We start from the raw sequence: 17,358 nt of genomic DNA, 5'->3' as shown, positions 1-17,358 counted from the left end.
CGCACGCTGACTCCGCACGAAGGTGACACAGTTCTTGATGTCAACTCTGCTTCTCCACGCCTTACTGTGCCTGTGCGGATATCTGCCTCTACCTTCTCCTTCTCTACTATGCTCTTCTTGGATTCCGGATCTGCAGGAAAATTTTTTTTGGCCTCTCTCATCAACAGGTTCTACGTTCCTGTGACCAGTCTCGCCAGACCCCTCTACATCTATTGTTTTTACAATAAAAGATTGGACTGTCTCGTACGTTTCCACACTGAACCCCTCCTAATTTGCATCGGACCTCTTCACGGAAAAATTGAGTTTTTTTTTCTCAGGTTCTTTGGCCCCAAGAAGAGGGGGAGACCCAAGGGGGGGGGTACTGTTACGCCGAGCGCTCCGGGTCCCCGTTCCTCCCCGGAGCGCTCGCCTCATCTTCGTTGTTGCAGCGCCCCGGTCAGATCCACTGACCGGGTGCGCTGCGGTCCCGCCTTCAGCCGGGGTGCGATTCGCGATGCGGGTAGCGCCCGCTCGCGATGCGCACCCCGGTCCCCGTACCTGACTCGCTCTCCCTCGGTCCTGTCCCGGCGCGCGCGGCCCCGCTCCCTAGGGCGCGCGCGCGCCGGGTCTCTGCGATTTAAAGGGCCAGTGCACCAATGATGGTGCCTGGCCCAATCTTCCCAATTAGCTTAATTGGTATCACCTGTGCACTTCCCTATATTACCTCACTTCCCTTGCACTCCCTTGCCGGATCTTGTTGCACTTGTGCCTAGTGAAAGCATTCCCTTGTCTGTTCCTAGTCCGTGTTCCTGACCTCCTGCCGTTGCCCCTGACTACGATCCTTGCCGCCTGCCCCCGACCTTCTGCTACGTCCGACCTTGCTTCTGCCTACTCCATTGTACCGCGCCTATCTTCAGCATCTTCAGCAGCCAGAGAGGTGAGCCGTTGCTAGTGGATACGACCTGGTCACTACCGCCGCAGCAAGACCATCCCGCTTTGCGGCGGGCTCTGGTGAAAACCTGTAGTGGCTTAGAACCGGTCCACTAGCGCGGTCCTCGCCATCCCTCTCTGGCACAGAGGATCCACTACCTGCCAGCCGGCATCGTGACAGCCCCCCTGTGTCAGACTTGCGAGAGGATGGACGATGGCGCAGATAGGCATCGGCAAACTGACTACGTAGGATGTCTCTGTAGTAGGTCAGTTTGTCCTCCAACTCAGTGGGTGTAAATAAGGCCCCCATTTTGTGCCGGTAGCGAGGGTCCAATAAGGTGGAGAGCCTGAAGTCATCCAGCTGCAGAATGGTGACAATTCGGCGGTCACTACGCAAGCAAGTGAGCATGCATCGTGCCATTTGTGCAAGTGACTTGGAGTGACTCACTGCCTCCATCTCCATTGCATACTACCACGATGTGTCTGGGTCCTCTGTCTTGCCTTCCTCATGCTCCTCCTCTCCTGTTAGATGACTAGAAAAACCACCCATCTCATGAAACCTAAACTGTGCTCCACTGTGCCCCTCCCCCTCATCCTCCAGTTCAGCCCCCACATGGAACATGTGGCCATGAGATGTAGGGGCCACGTCTCCAGTGCCCTGACCAGCCATCGTTTCCAACATGTGTTGTAGTAAATGAAGCAGTGATGTTCATCCCGTAATACTGGTGACTGACTAATAAGGTGGCTTCCTCAAAGGGCCTGAGCAAACGGCAGGTGTCACGTATGAGCTGCCAATGATTGGCATTGAAGTTACACAGGGAAGTCCCCCTATCCGCTTAGATCATCAAGAAATCGTGATGACATTTCTCTGTTCGTATAGTCGGTCCAACATATGGAGGGTGGAATTCCAACGTGTGGAAACGTTGCAAATCAGACTATGTTGGGGGATACCGTTCTGACGCTGCAGCTCAAAGAGAGTGTGCTTTGCAGTTTACGAGTGGCTGAAGTGCATGCAAAGTTTCCTTCCCATTGTTAGGAGGTCTTGAAGATGGGGGGAACACTTCAGGAACCACTTGACAACCAGATTGAACACGTGTGCCATGCAGGGCGCATGTCTCAGGCTTGCTCGTCGCAGCGCAGACAAGATGTTTTTCCCATTTTCGGTCACCATGGTGCCAACATTGGTACCCTGGCAACGCTTCACCTTCTGCCGACACATCTTGCATTCGGCCAGGTTAACATCCTCCGGATGCTTGATAAAAAATTGCCACACCGCCGAGTAGCTGATTCCCCCCCCCCCCCCCCCCCCAGTCCGCACTGATTGAATGCTACTGCCTCCAGAAACCCCTGTTCCACTACCTCCCAGGAAGGTAGGCTGCTGCAAAGCAGATGGTCTACCCTGGGCATGTTTGGCTCCAGACTTTTCACTTCTGCCACCATGCTGACTGCAAACCATGCAACAACCTTGCTGGCACAGCTGCTGCCTCACGGGCAACCTGCAACCCTCACCTTGATGATGATGAAGCCCCTTCTGCACCCGGCTCCCAAGTGCGATCGGGTTCATCATCATCGAGTTGTGTCTTCACGTCACTGATGTCCTCCACAGGTTCCTCAACAGTGTCTGCTTCAGGAGCCTGAATGCTCGCAACACCACCTCCCACGTCACTCTCCTCATAACTACTTGGCCGCCTAGCGGAGGAAGCGATGGATGTCTCCTGCAATGCTTGGCTGGGCAGTAGCTGCTGACTGTCCTCTAGTATATTGTCCTCACTAACTAGTGGAGTTGAACCCACCGCATAAGATACTTCTGTGGGGGAGGGAACAGCATAGGACAGAGGCAATGGGAGGAAAGGGACTGCTCTCGGGCCATGCCAACTGAGGGTTGTGTCTGAGGAACCCACCGACTGTTGACTGGGTGTGTTGAAGTGGATGACCATGTTAACCAATCGATGACGGCAGATGGGTTGCTAATCGAGACACGACCGCTAGCTGATAGCGGGACCTCAGACCTCTCACTGCGACCCCTGCTGCCACTCGCCCCTAGTTTGCTACAACCTCTGCCTGATGAATTTAGGCCTCTGCACTCCTCTGTGCACATCCTGGCACCTCTCTGCCTGACATGCTTAGTGCATATATGAGGGGAGTACAATACGCTCCAGTACACTTAAAACAGCATTTATCTACAAAACCAGCAGGTGTGTACTTTTGGCTGGCCTTTCACAGTATCTAGGCCCTCAAGACTTTAACAGGAAAAAATCGTACACCACTTACGTATGTGGTATGCACGTATGATGGGAGGACAATGAGCTCCATTATGCTTAAAACAATATTTTTCTACAACACCAGCAGGTGTGTACTTTTGTCTGGCCTTTCACAGTATCTAGGCTTTTAAGACTATAATACAAACTAAATGGTACACCAATTAGATGTACGTATGTCCTATTCACTTATGAGGGGAGGACAATGCGCTCCAGTACCCTTAAAACAATATTTGTCTACAAAAGCAGGTGTGTACTTTTGGCTGGCCTTTCACAGTATCTAGGCCCTTAAGACTTTAACAGGAACAAAATGATACAACACTTAGATGTACGCACAGGTTACACTTAATAGAGGACAATATGCTTTTAGTGCTCTGCTCACCCACACTCGCTGGCTACTATTAGCTTTTCAGTTGTTGTACACACCAGTGATGCAGCACACAGTCGCTGTGTACTACACCCAAAATTGCACTCTCTCTCTCAATCTCACTCCTTTCCCTATCAGTGCTTCTAGGCTGGATTTGGGCTTGAGGTGAATTGCTGCTGTACTGTAAAAAAGCTTTTCTGTGCAACACACTGCTCTCGGTTCCTCTCTGCAATAGAACGCTGATGAGACTGGGAGGTGAATCGCTGCTGTAAAAATGCGTTTCTGTGCAACACACACTGCTCTCTGTCCCTCTCTTTCTGCAATAGTATGCTGATGTGAATGGAAGGTGAATCGCTGCTGTAAAAATGCTTTTCTGTGCAACACACACTGCTCTCTGTCCCTCTCTTTCTGTAATAGAATGCTGATGTGACTGGTCACAAGATGGCTGCTGATTATATAGGGCTGTGACACTACAAGGGTGGCTGGCTGCTGATAGACTGCATGCTGCATGTGATTCAAGGTCATCCCGCCAACCCTTGTTCCTGCCTTCCCAGGATTTCTTGCCCCATATTCTCCCATGTGGATCTGCCACTTTAGATGCCCTGGAGCCTGGACCACACTAAATCGAGTTTAATGAAGCGATTCAAGCAATTTAATCACGGCAATATTCGCATTCGTTATGAATCAAATTTTTCCTGAAATTCGTAAGGAATTCGGATTCGGCAGATTTGATTTGCTCATCCCTACTTACTATTATTTACTAAGAAGACCAAACTATTAAATTTTACCTAATAACCCCTTAGTGACAACGTAGAATCCACTTTGTAATGAATAGTAAAGCAGTATTGTCATTTGAATAAACTTTTGGCATGTTGTCCAGATGTTGTTAAATGTATTCAAATGACACTTTAATAGGCATTATTCTGACATCTCTTTTTTAGTTACAAACACTACAACAGTGGCTAAATCTGCATAGACAACCATAAGTATAAACTCTTGTCTTTCCTTGTTTTGTTTCTTGATAGTGTTCTACAAGGACTATGTAGACAAGCCAAGATGCAGCAGCATTAACTTCTATCTTTGCCCTGGTGATCTAGTGCTAATCCTGTTTATGTCCTAGCAATCCAGAGAACATCTCTCAAATATAATAGCCAGCTCTAAAACTAAGGCGTTGTTAACCAGTTCTAGTAAACTGGTCAATAACTACCCCATCTCCAACAAGTTTCCATTGTCTTGCCTACTGCAGTAGCATCAGTGCAACTAAAGTTGGACATAGTTCTCAGATAATGTAGGGCTTGATATTAAAAAATCTCAAAACATTTCCAAACCCATATTTCAAAATGTAATTCATAAGTGTTGTATTAATTTATAAGTGTTACTGTAGTGTGTATATGGGCCTTTTTACCAAGCGGGGATCAATAGTAGTCTCTTCTTAAGCCAAGATGTTCAGTCTTCAGAAGAAACATATAATCCATAGTGTAGAAAATGAAGTATGATCATTAAGATATGTTTTGTTTATTATATGCAGTACACTACAAAGCAGGCATGGTACTTGTATTGCACAAGGTCTCCATTCATTTCTCTTGGAGCGTCGAATATACCAGCATTCGGTTATATTTAGTGCTCCCATAGAAATAAATGGAGCAGTGTAATGTGCAGATTGCGGGGGTCCCTGTGGTGTGACCCCTGTGTTAGAAATTTATTTTTATCAGCTGAGGTGAAGGAGACAATGCTGAAGTATGGACAGGTGAATTTGTTACAGTATAGCTGCACTAGCATATTTGTCATGGCAGCCATGGAGGCCTAGAGAAGCCTGTACCTGTCATGACAACCTATTGGCACCACATGATTGCATTGCATGGGAACTGATTGGACCCCTGAACCACCAATGATGTGCTATATAACTGTCTGGATGACTCGATAAATATTTATCCCAGCATCTATACTGAGAAGACAATAGGAGCTCAGCCTTCCATCCCCAAAGGTCACAGATCCTGCCAGAAACCTTTCCAATTAATGTACATTTTTTGCTTATGTCCCTGGGGATTGCTGTAAAGCATATCATTAAATGCTGTTAAAAACAGTTCAGGCTATCTTCTATAGCTGACTAGTGTTTTTGAGGTTAATAAAAGGATAACTATGCCAAGGGCAATAGCTGGACGCCTTAGCACTCTTTACTAGCCTTGGTCATTGTCATAAGGAAAGCTGATTAGAGTATCTGCATATAATAAAGCAAAGTAGCACTGTTGGAATAAAGACAATGGGGGGTATGTATCAAACCCTTTACTCCCTTATTTTGGCTGTAGTTTGTCTCTATTTTTTGTGCAGTTGCTTTTTAGAGACAAATAATTGCGACAAACTAAATAGAACTTTTTTTTACAAAGTGACATTGGATGTTGTGATTTCAGTTGCAATCATGCAGTGGTCAGGAATTTATGATTTGAAACTTTTCAGTTTGTGGCATATTTTGGCGCAACTACGCTTATTTAGGTGCAATTTTACACCAGTCCTTACATTCCTTAGAAACTGGCTGTGGACAGCATTATTAAAAAGTCGAACATTTTGTTGCACGGTTTAAAAGTCATAAACAAAGTCACAGAGAAATTTTATCAGTACTAGATTTATTACATGCCCTGCGCCATGTAATAAATTTGGTGCAGGTACAGTTTTCAACATGTGAATTAACGGAGTGAAAAGTCATGCACCTCCTCCACTTTTTGTACATACCCCTCAATGGGGGTTATTCATCAAGAGTGGTGTAGGTGAACGTCTTTTTACCCCATTAATTCACGTGGAGGAAACTGTGTACCTGCACCAAATGTACTACACGGTGCAGGGCATGTGATAAATCCGGTGATCACATTTCTTACTTCAGTACTCCACTTTGTATGGTGATTCCTCTGCGATGTTTTGTGCGACTTTTTATCCCGTGCGACAAAATGTGTGACTTTTTAATAATGCTGTCAACAGTCAGTTTTGTAAGCCAAGTCAGGGCTGGTGTAGATTTGCGCCTAACTGAGCGCAGTTGCGACAAAAGATGCAACAAACTGAAAAAGTCGCATTTCATGAATTCCTGACCACTGCGTGATTTCAACTGAAATCATGACTTGGTATGTTCCTTTAGAAAAACCTTCTAAAGCAAAAGTCGCAATGAAAGGTCTCAAAACAGCATCTGAGACAAACTGTGAGACAAATGTACACCACAAAAGCAGGGTAAAACCAATGATAAATTCCCCCCTATGTCCCTGGCGCTTATGATCTGTATATTATATTATATGACATAGCATTAAGTTGCATACTTTTATATTTTCATACAATATTCAGTAACGCTAAGGTTGTGGGTTTAATTATTTTTCTAGGTCATCTTCTAGGCCAAGCTGTTGTGAACACATCAAATTGCTGTCTCCACTGAATGGGCATCAGTTCTATCAAACTTACAAGAAGATGTCCTTGCTGCTTCTAAGCTGTCAAAGAGAAATATCTGAAAGCGCTCTGCAATGTCACCTTTTTCATGCTTAACTGTTTAATTTTTTATTTTACAATTGTATGACTGGAAAGAGCCTAGGAAATGCCTTAATGGATTCAGATTTTTTTATGGTTTCAGGAATTATAGGGTTCCATGGAATTATTAGTTTCGATTCCGTATTGACATTGGCCCAGTGCAGCATCTGTACACATGCTAATCTGTAGCTCAGCTGCTTTGCAGACAAGATGTCTTTTAATTAATTGCAGTGGTTGCTCATCATAATTTGTGCTCCTCCATAACAGCTTCATTAGGTGACATACACACACTATATATCTTAGCCATTGCATTGAGCACAAGGCCAGGGGTGTGGAAATAAAAAAAAAAACTGTCCTAGGGACTAAAGCGGAACACGATCTACCTGTCCCTCAAGAAAATCCACTTGTCCTGGTAGATAAGATAATTTCAACCAAAATAGTAAGTAAATGAGGTCTTTATTAGTTTCTGCACCTTCGTTTTTTCCTCCTCGTCATATAATAGCCATAACTCTTATTTTTCCATCTACAGACCCATATGAGGCTTGTTTTTTGCGGGGCCAAGTATACTTTGTTATGACACCTTTCATTTTTCCATAACTTATGCTCTGAAACATAAAAAAAAAGCAAATTTGTTTTTTTTTTCTTTTTTTCGCCATTCACCTTGTGGTCAAACTTACATATTATTTTGATACTTTAGGTCCGCCTGATTACAACAATACCAAATTTGTTTATTTTCCATCATGTTTTATTAATAATTTTTTTTTGACTTTTTAATAAAAAGAAAAAATCCTGACCCCTATTTTTTTACTTCATTCTTTCTGGGATATGATGTTATAAACATAAAAAACGCAATTCTGTGATTTTTTTTAACGTTAACGCCATTTACCGTACGAGATATAAAATGTAATTTTTTAATAGTTCGGTCAATTACGCATGCACCACTACCAAATATGTTTATTTTTATTATGTTTACATATTTTATATGGAAAGGGGGGTGATATGAACTTTTAATATGGAAGGGGTTAATGGGTGTTTTTAAACTTTTATAATTTTTTTTAAACACACTTTTTAGGAGGAATCATTCAGATTCCTCATACAGTTCTATTGAACTCCATTGATCTGTGTTGCTTATGGTTGCTCCTGCCCAAAGCAGGCTCAATCAAATGCAGATCTATGGGGGCAGCCATAAATGCAAAGGCAAGCCCTCCGTCTACCTCCACAGGGGATCGCCCCCTGCGATCGCGTTGTGGGGGGCGATCCACCCCGCTAGACCACCAGGGATGGTTAAAAGATCCTTTTAGACACCTAAAGGGTTAATAGCCGGCACTGGCGATCGCCGCATGCCGGGCTATTAGCGGCGGCCCCCGGCTACTGAAATCAGCCAGGGGCCACCGAGTATAGAGCAAGCTCAAGTCAGGAGCCTGCTCCATACACCCTGAGCATGTGTGTGAGGTGCAGACTTGTGTCCCATGCAAGACTGCATCCGCTCCTGCACCTCACACCGCATGAAACAAAAAAAGGGAGGGGGGAGTTGGTCAGGCCCTGCTTGCCCTATACAGGGCTAAATCTATGGAAAATTCAATGTGTTTTTATGCACCATTGAAATAAAGAAACAGCACTGTTTTGCACCTTGAGTACTTGTGAGTGCAGCCCATTCATTCTTCTACGTGTGCTTCTATGAGTTATCTCCTTTTTCTTGGACTTTCTTCACACCGCAGTAGGTGCATCATATGCAGACCACGATCCACGCCTGTATGACTGCAAGTGCTGGCTTGGTGTCTCAGTAGAGCAAGATAAGGGGTTGGCGAATTCTGTCTCTTTCAGATGTATAAAAAAAATAGACCTTTACTTACCTCCCATGCTCCCCCAGTACCTCTGGTATCCTGTTCCCAGCCTCCAGTGCAATCCACTTCTTGGTGTTGTTGGTGTTGTAATTGTCTTCTTCCTGGTCTGGGGCTCAACACATAACATCAGTAGCCTGATTTGTTGAGGCTGCAGCCAGTGATTTACTGAGCTGTAGTGTGATGGATTGATCACAGGCACGAGGAAGAGGACAACGCCAGAGCCGGGAGAAGAATACCAGAGGCATCAGGGGAGCGCGTATGTAAGTAATTTTTTTTTTATACCAGATAGAATGGGCATATCTTTTTTTTAAACTGCCCTACCGCTGGATAACCCCTTTAAGTGAAAATGTCTGAATATCTTTAAATTCAATGTACCTGGAAAGAATTCATGTTGCCTCAAAGTAAAGGTCACCTGATCTCAATTTGTCAGCAGTTATTTCTAGAATTAATACCATCAAGTTATATGAGAAAACTGCAGCAATCATACCTAGTGTCGTGGAGCCATTTAAAAGGGAGCACGAGGATGTGCTCTTCTTATACACCTGAATTGCAAAATGATGCTGCTGTGTAATTTGTTGTTGACAATTACATGTATTAATATTTGCATTACAATATATATATATATATATATATATATATATATATATATATATACGGTATATTTATTTATGTGTGTGTATCTACCTGACACTTGTCATCAGTCAGGCTATACAGATATATTTAGCATATGCAATGTGAATGTAGCCTAACCTTCTTATGGCTGCCTGGTTATCACAGATAACAATGTGTTAAAAGAGGTTACCAAAGGTGCAAAGTTTTTAAAATGCAAGTCTCTGCTGTTCCTCACTTTCCGCGACAAGTCACCCCTGCAGGAAATGCCTGCTGAGCTAAACAACAGTTAAGGCAGGTCATGGCTGTAGTGAGTTACTAGCTGAGTGGGAATTTTTTGCACGGTCAAAGAAAGTGGGGAACAATGTTGAGCAGTAGGCCCTGGTGCCATCGGAACAGCAGTGTCATGGGTCAATGAAGGAGTTTGTGATTTTTATTTTAAAAGCATCCATGTTGCTTTTATTTTGCTAAAAAAAAAAAAAAAAACTTTTCTGGGGATCCGGAGTGTTAAAGAGAAGTGGGCTGAGGGTCCTTTGTGTCCTGGGGCCCCAATGTCTCTCGCCTGTGTTGTCACACCCACTCCCTCTATGACTGACACACAGTTCACCTGCCAGCAGCGAGCTGTAAATGGGGATTGCAGCACACATGCAGCGAGTCTGACAGGTTAGGAATCAGACTCACAAACTTGCCGTGCGTGGGTCACCATCGGCTCGCCATTGGCTCGCCATTGGCTGGTCAGCCATGTGTCAATTAAAGAGAAAGCTAGCACAGCAGACCCCCAGTCATGCCTCTTTATCACTATGGGCCCCCATGAAATGGGTTTTCAATAAAAGCACTAATAGCTTCTTAGTTATAGAATGTACCCTTACACAAACATCTGTGTCAGCAGTTTCATATACATAAACCATGAAAGATGCACTTTAATCTTTTCAATAAATTAGACACATATGCAAAAATGCAATTTGTCCTGTCTGGATAATCTTATTGAATGTTATATTATTTATACTGGTAGTAGATAAATGTATCATTTCTGCTTTTCTTAATTAAAGTAATAGACAACAAATTAGAATTGAACAACCAATGGAAAAAGAAAATGACTGTATGATAATCATGATATCATTTTGTTTCAGTCATATGCACTCAGTCTGTTTATTTTAGGCCTTAGCACTCACAAATCTTGACCTGTTAGTTCTAGTAATATCACGTGATATCAGAATTATCTGATGCTAACAGCTAGCCTAGCATAAGTCATCTAAAAATCTATGAGAACATTTCCTGGACTATGTGAATGTGTTTAATGTATTTATTTAAAATCTACTGCTTTTAGTTTTGTTATAATTTACTGAGCATTATTTATTTGGTTACATTAATTCTTAAAGGGGTACTCCAGCGCTAAGACATCTTATCCCCTTTCCAAAGGATAAGGGATAAGATGCCTGATCGTGGGGGTCCCGCCGCTGGGGTCCCCCGTGATCTTCCACGCCGCACCCCGTTAGAATCAGCCCCCGGAGTGTGCTCACTCCGGGTCTGATTACTGGCGATCACAGGGACGGAGCTTAGTGACATCACGGCTCCGCCCCCTCAATGCAAGTCTATGGAGGGGGCGTGACAGCTTTCAAGCCGCCTCCCATAGGCTTGCATTGAGGGGGTGGAGCATGACATCACACGGGGGCGGAGCCGTGATGTCACTATGCTCCATCCCTGTGATCGCCAGTAATCAGACCCGGAGTGAGCACGCTCCGGGGGCTGATTCTAATGGGGTGCGGCGTGGAGGATCACAGGGGTCCCCAGCAGCGGGACCCCGCGATCAGGCATCTTATCCCCTATCCTTTGGCTGGGGGATAAGATGTCTTAGCGCTGGAGTACCCCTTTAATGTTGCTAAAACACCTTTTTATGGCACTTGGGGGTCCTTGCATATAGAGCAAGCTCACTAGCTTATCCCTCTTTATATGCAGCGGATGTCAGCTGTATGTTATAGCTGACACCTGCCTGCAACTGCTGGCATCAGACTTTAGCTGATGGGCTACTATGGCAGCTCGAGGCCTTCTGAAGGCCTCTGTGCCTGCCATATGGAGATCTTTTTGTACAGTGTTTTCTTAGACAAGCTGTACGACAAAAACGCTGATTTGACAGTTTGCTGCCAAAATACAGTATATTTTCTTTTTACATTTTAAACATGAAAATGATATATATTTGGTATTACTGTAATTGTACTTATCTGAAAAACAAAGATAGTTTTTTTTTAATTCAATTTTAGCCCACAAATAATTCGTTTTATGCTTCACAGTACATTTTATGTTAAAATTTATGCTCTCTTTAAAATTAGTCCCATAAAAAAAACAAGCCCTGCTGTGGCTATATATGGAGAAAGATAAAAAAAAAAAAGTTATAGCTCTAGGGGCGCCTTTAGATACGTCCATAGTCAGTTTTCTTTTACCTCCAGCGCTGCAAAACATGCGCCCGAGGAAAAATGAAGCGAGAACTGATCCCATTCATTTGAATAGGGCCGTTCACAATCATCCGGCGTTTCAGTTTACAGTTTATGATTGGATGCCGGATGATGCACAACTGATGCCAACTGATGCACTTCTGGCATCAGTTGTGGCATTTTTCACCCAGTTTTGCCGGAGCCAGACGCCGGATATTTGTAAATCTAGCCTAAGAAGTTATTCTACTGTGAGTATAAAGGAAAAATATATAGGAAAAAAGTCACTATAAATAAGAACAAGATTTATAGCCCAGATTTACTATTGTAGCCTAATAGTAAGTAGGATTTGAGTATATCTTTCATTCAGTGGTAGTGTATTTACTATTGTGGCACATGGGTAATGGTAATTTTGGTGCTGTATGTCTGATCTTGCTGATGCTGCTTGTTTAGACCTTGTTTAGACCATTTTTAAAGTGCTATATGATGCAACAGACTACTGCACCACATCTGATGTTTTTATTTCACAAATGTAACTGCTAAGTCGCTCAGAGCGATGACCTGCCCCCTTTTGATGCACGGTAATAATAAATACAAGGGAAAGCCCATGCAATGCAAAAACAGCCAGGAACAAGCCAAAAGGCTGGTGTAGACACATCAGAAAATCTGGTCCAATGCTTTGCTTTTTGGATTTCTTTTCTGTCACAAACACAGTGCTCTGTGCTGACACCTATGTTTATTTTAGGAGCTGTCCAGAGCAGCATATGTTTGCTATGGGGATTTTTTCCTGCTCTGGACAGTTCCTGACATGGACAGAGGTGTCAGCAGAGAGCACCGTTGTCGCGACAGAAAATAAATCCAAAAAGAAAATTATTTTCTCTGTAGTATACAGCTGCTAATAAGTACTGTAAGGATTAAGATGTTTAATGGAAGTTATTTACAAATCTGTTTAGCTTCCTGGCATCAGTTGATTAAAAAAAAAAAAAGTTTTCCACCGGAGTACCCCTTTAAGGCTCATGTGCAGCAAAGTCATGTACACTGGATTTCATTCAGTAGTGCTCCCTAGTATGAGGCTACATTGCACCCCTGTACAAGCTACTTTGGGTACCATATGTATAAAAATATTCTCCAATGGTTTTATGTATTTCATGCATTATGTATCTCATGGTCATATCTCCTTGTTCTAAATTGTCCTGTATGCTTTTGTTTTTCATTGTTAACCTCTTTGTGTTACAAAAACTTGAACATTTGTGAAAATTAAATATTCTCCAAAAGAATTTCAGAAATTCTGTAATGTGCACTGTGCAGTGGATCCATATTGACAGCAAGGGGATTCTGCTGCACTGGAATTTCCAAGCAGAATTTCAAAATGGAATTCCACTCTGAAATTCTGTAGTATGAACCTAGCCTAATTTCTGTTGGATTTGTTTGGAATTTGACAGAACAACCCTCTGTGTGTTTTCATATAAAACCAGAGGTAAAGGACCTACATAAATATATGGTAGCCCTGTTATGACTGTAGAAGTTGAAACAAAATATACAATTGAGTGGATGAGCTTAAAGGGGAAATCCATTAAATAGTATTTCAGTGCACGGTATGGGACAGGTGGTATTTGGGTGATAGCGTAGTGGCTGGGTGCTCTATAAACCCAGTATCATGTCAGTCTTAAAGAAATAGGCACTAATTTAGATGCAATAAATCTTCTTTCTTTATATATGATTCATCAAAAATACAGGAATCAAAACATTCAATATTCACCAAGTGAATCATACAGTCCGCAAGATGTTAAAAGGAGACATAGTGTTACGCCTAGCGCTCCGGGTCCCCGCTCCTCCCCGGAGCGCTCACGGCGTCTTTCTCCCTGCAGCGCCCCGGTCAGTCCCGCTGACCGGGAGCGCTGCACTGTCATGGCCGTCGGGGATGCGATTCGCACAGCGGGACGCGCCCGCTCGCGAATCGCATCCCAGGTCACTTACCCGTCCCGGTCCCCTGCTGTCTTGTGCTGGCGCGCGCGGCTCCGCTCTCTAGGGCGCGCGCGCGCCAGCTCTCTGAGACTTAAAGGGCCAGTGCACCAATGATTGGTGCCTGGCCCAATTAGCGTAATTGGCTTCCATCTGCTCCCTGGCTATATCTGATCTCCTCCCTTGCACTCCCTTGCCGGATCTTGTTGCCTTGTGCCAGTGAAAGCGTTTAGTGTGTCCAAAGCCTGTGTACCTGAACTTCTGCTATCCATCCAGACTACGAACCTTGCCGCCTGCCCCCGACCTTCTGCTACGTCTGACCTTGCCTCTGCCTAGTCCTTCTGTCCCACGCCTTCTCAGCAGTCAGCGAGGTTGAGCCGTTGCTAGTGGATACGACCTGGTTGCTACTGCCGCAGCAAGACCATCCCGCTTTGCGGCGGGCTCTGGTGAAAACCAGTAGCCTCTTAGAACCGGTCCACTAGCACGGTCCACGCCAATCCCTCGCTGACACAGCGGATCCACAACCCGTAAGCCGAATCGAGACAGTAGATCCGGCCATGGATCCCGCTGAGGTGCCGCTGCCAAGTCTCGCTGACCTTCCCACGGTGGTCGCTCAGCAATCGCAGCAGATTGCCCAACAAGGACAGCAGCTGTCGCAGTTGACCGCCATGTTACAGCAACTTCTGCCTCTGCTACAGCAGCAACCATCTCCTCCGCCAGCTCCTGCACCTCCTCCGCAGCGAGTGGCCTCTCCTAGCCTGCGCTTGTCCCTGCCGGACAAATTTGATGGGGACTCTAAACTCTGCCGTGGATTTTTGTCTCAGTGTTCCCTGCATATGGAGATGTTGTCGGACTTGTTTCCTACAGAACGGTCTAAGGTGGCGTTTGTAGTAAGCCTTCTTTGGGCCACACCGCTCTGGGACCGCAATGATCCTGCCACAGCCTCAGTCCAGGCCTTCTTCGTTGAAGTCCGGAGTGTCTTCGAGGAGCCAGCCCGAGCTTCTTCTGCCGAGACTGCCCTGTTGAACCTGGTCCAGGGTAATTCTTCAGTGGGCGAGTACGCCATCCAATTTCGTACTCTTGCTTCCGAGTTATCATGGAATAACGAGGCTCTCTGCGCGACCTTTAAAAAAGGCCTATCCAGTCGCATCAAGGATGTGCTGGCCGCACGAGAGATTCCTGCCAACCTCCAAGAACTCATCCATTTGGCTACCCGCATTGACATGCGTTTTTCTGAGCGACACCAAGAGCTCCGCCAGGAAAAAGACTTAGATCTCTGGGCACCTCTCCCACAGCATCCTTTGCAGTCTACGCCTGGGCCTCCCGCCGAGGAGGCCATGCAAGTGGATCGGTCTCGCCTGACCCAGGAAGAGAGGAATCGCCGTAGGGAAGAAAATCTCTGTCTTTACTGTGCCAGTACCGAGCATTTCTTGGTGGATTGCCCTATCCGTCCTCCACGTCTGGGAAACGCACGCACGCACCCAGCTCACGTGGGTGTGGCGTCTCTTGGTTCCAAGTCTGCTTCTCCACGTCTCACGGTGCCCGTGCGGATTTCTCCTTCAGCCAACTCCTCCCTCTCAGCCGTGGCCTGCTTGGACTCTGGTGCCTCTGGTAATTTTATTTTGGAGTCGTTTGTGAATAAATTCCGCATCCCGGTAACCCGTCTCGTCAAGCCGCTCTACATTTCCGCGGTCAATGGAGTCAGACTGGATTGCACCGTGCGTTACCGCACAGAACCCCTCCTGATGTGTATTGGACCCCACCACGAAAGGATTGAGCTCTTCGTTCTCCCCAACTGTACCTCTGAGGTCCTCCTCGGTCTGCCATGGCTCCGCCTTCATTCTCCCACCCTTGATTGGACCACCGGGGAGATCAAGAACTGGGACTCTGCCTGCCTTAGGAAGTGCCTCTCCCCCCCTCCCAGTCCCGTCAGGCAAGCCTCTGTGCCTCCTCATGGCTCCCGTCCTTGTGTCACCCTGCCCCGTGCCAAGCTTCACCCTCTGCCCTCCCTCCCCATTCCAACTCCTGCTGCACTGCCTGCCGTTGAGGAAACCCTCCATTCTTTCCCGGTGTCCTCATCCCAGGGGAGGCAGTTACCGGACAAAAAAAAGGGGAGACCTAAGGGGGGGGGGGTACTGTTACGCCTAGCGCTCCGGGTCCCCGCTCCTCCCCGGAGCGCTCACGGCGTCTTTCTCCCTGCAGCGCCCCGGTCAGTCCCGCTGACCGGGAGCGCTGCACTGTCATGGCCGTCGGGGATGCGATTCGCACAGCGGGACGCGCCCGCTCGCGAATCGCATCCCAGGTCACTTACCCGTCCCGGTCCCCTGCTGTCTTGTGCTGGCGCGCGCGGCTCCGCTCTCTAGGGCGCGCGCGCGCCAGCTCTCTGAGACTTAAAGGGCCAGTGCACCAATGATTGGTGCCTGGCCCAATTAGCGTAATTGGCTTCCATCTGCTCCCTGGCTATATCTGATCTCCTCCCTTGCACTCCCTTGCCAGATCTTGTTGCCTTGTGCCAGTGAAAGCGTTTAGTGTGTCCAAAGCCTGTGTACCTGAACTTCTGCTATCCATCCAGACTACGAACCTTGCCGCCTGCCCCCGACCTTCTGCTACGTCTGACCTTGCCTCTGCCTAGTCCTTCTGTCCCACGCCTTCTCAGCAGTCAGCGAGGTTGAGCCGTTGCTAGTGGATACGACCTGGTTGCTACTGCCGCAGCAAGACCATCCCGCTTTGCGGCGGGCTCTGGTGAAAACCAGTAGCCTCTTAGAACCGGTCCACTAGCACGGTCCACGCCAATCCCTCGCTGACACAGCAGATCCACAACCCGTAAGCCGAATCGTGACACATAGTAGGCTTCTTTGGCATTCATGTGCTCCTGCACCAGCAATCTCTTATCCAGCTGTCTCCATTCACTGCAGGTCTGATAGAGAAGTCTGCTACGTTTCAAGTGCAACGCCCCCTTTCTCAAGCATAGTGCACGTATCCTATCACCACATTACATAGATAAGTAACTCTCGCGAGATTTCAATTCTAGAGTAAAAACCATACAAAAACGTATCACAAAAGATAAAAATCATTACAATGTATATGGATTCTGATAGAAGCAGCAAATATCTTTATAGAAAAACATTAAAATGACAGATCTCATTAATCCCATGAGGCTGTATCGTGCACAGTTTTTGAATCCAGTGTACTTCACTTTTTAATAATCTTGTTTTAATCTGTTCTTTATTTTCTCCTTCTATATTCTCCATTATCTGCCATCTGAGTTCATTAACATTATGTCCATGTTCAAAAAAAATTCTGGATACTCTGGTTTCAAATTTCTCCTTCATTTCTGACCCCTCCTCTTCAGGTCCCTTTTTGTATGTACTAATCACACTCTTGTGTTCATTAATTCTCTGTTTTATTGCTTTCATGGCCTGCCCCACATAGGCTTTCCCACATGGGCACTTTAATAAATAGACAACCTAGGTACTGTTGCG

General features: G+C 45.8%; 1 protein-coding gene across 12 annotated transcripts in view; it reads right to left on the bottom strand.

The window, feature by feature from the left end:
• Positions 1–17,358, bottom strand: part of LRRC3B (leucine rich repeat containing 3B) — a 273,318-nt gene that overhangs the window by 126,245 nt on the left and 129,715 nt on the right. For 4 of the 12 annotated variants that reach the window (XM_056520025.1, XM_056520023.1, XM_056520026.1 and 1 more), the window contains exon 2: positions 7,508–7,640. The exons of 5 other annotated variants lie outside the window; for them this stretch is intronic. The gene's annotated coding sequence lies outside the window, so the exon portion shown is untranslated. Of the gene's footprint in view, positions 1–7,418; positions 7,641–8,664; positions 8,807–17,358 lie in introns of those variants that run through there. 3 more of the 12 variants (XM_056520022.1, XM_056520020.1, XM_056520032.1) reach the window with 3 other exon arrangements.

This window comes from Hyla sarda, chromosome 5 (genome assembly GCF_029499605.1).
Source record: "Hyla sarda isolate aHylSar1 chromosome 5, aHylSar1.hap1, whole genome shotgun sequence".
In the NCBI taxonomy this organism is placed as follows: Eukaryota; Metazoa; Chordata; class Amphibia; order Anura; family Hylidae; genus Hyla; species Hyla sarda.
This window is presented reverse-complemented; position numbering and strand designations above follow the sequence as displayed.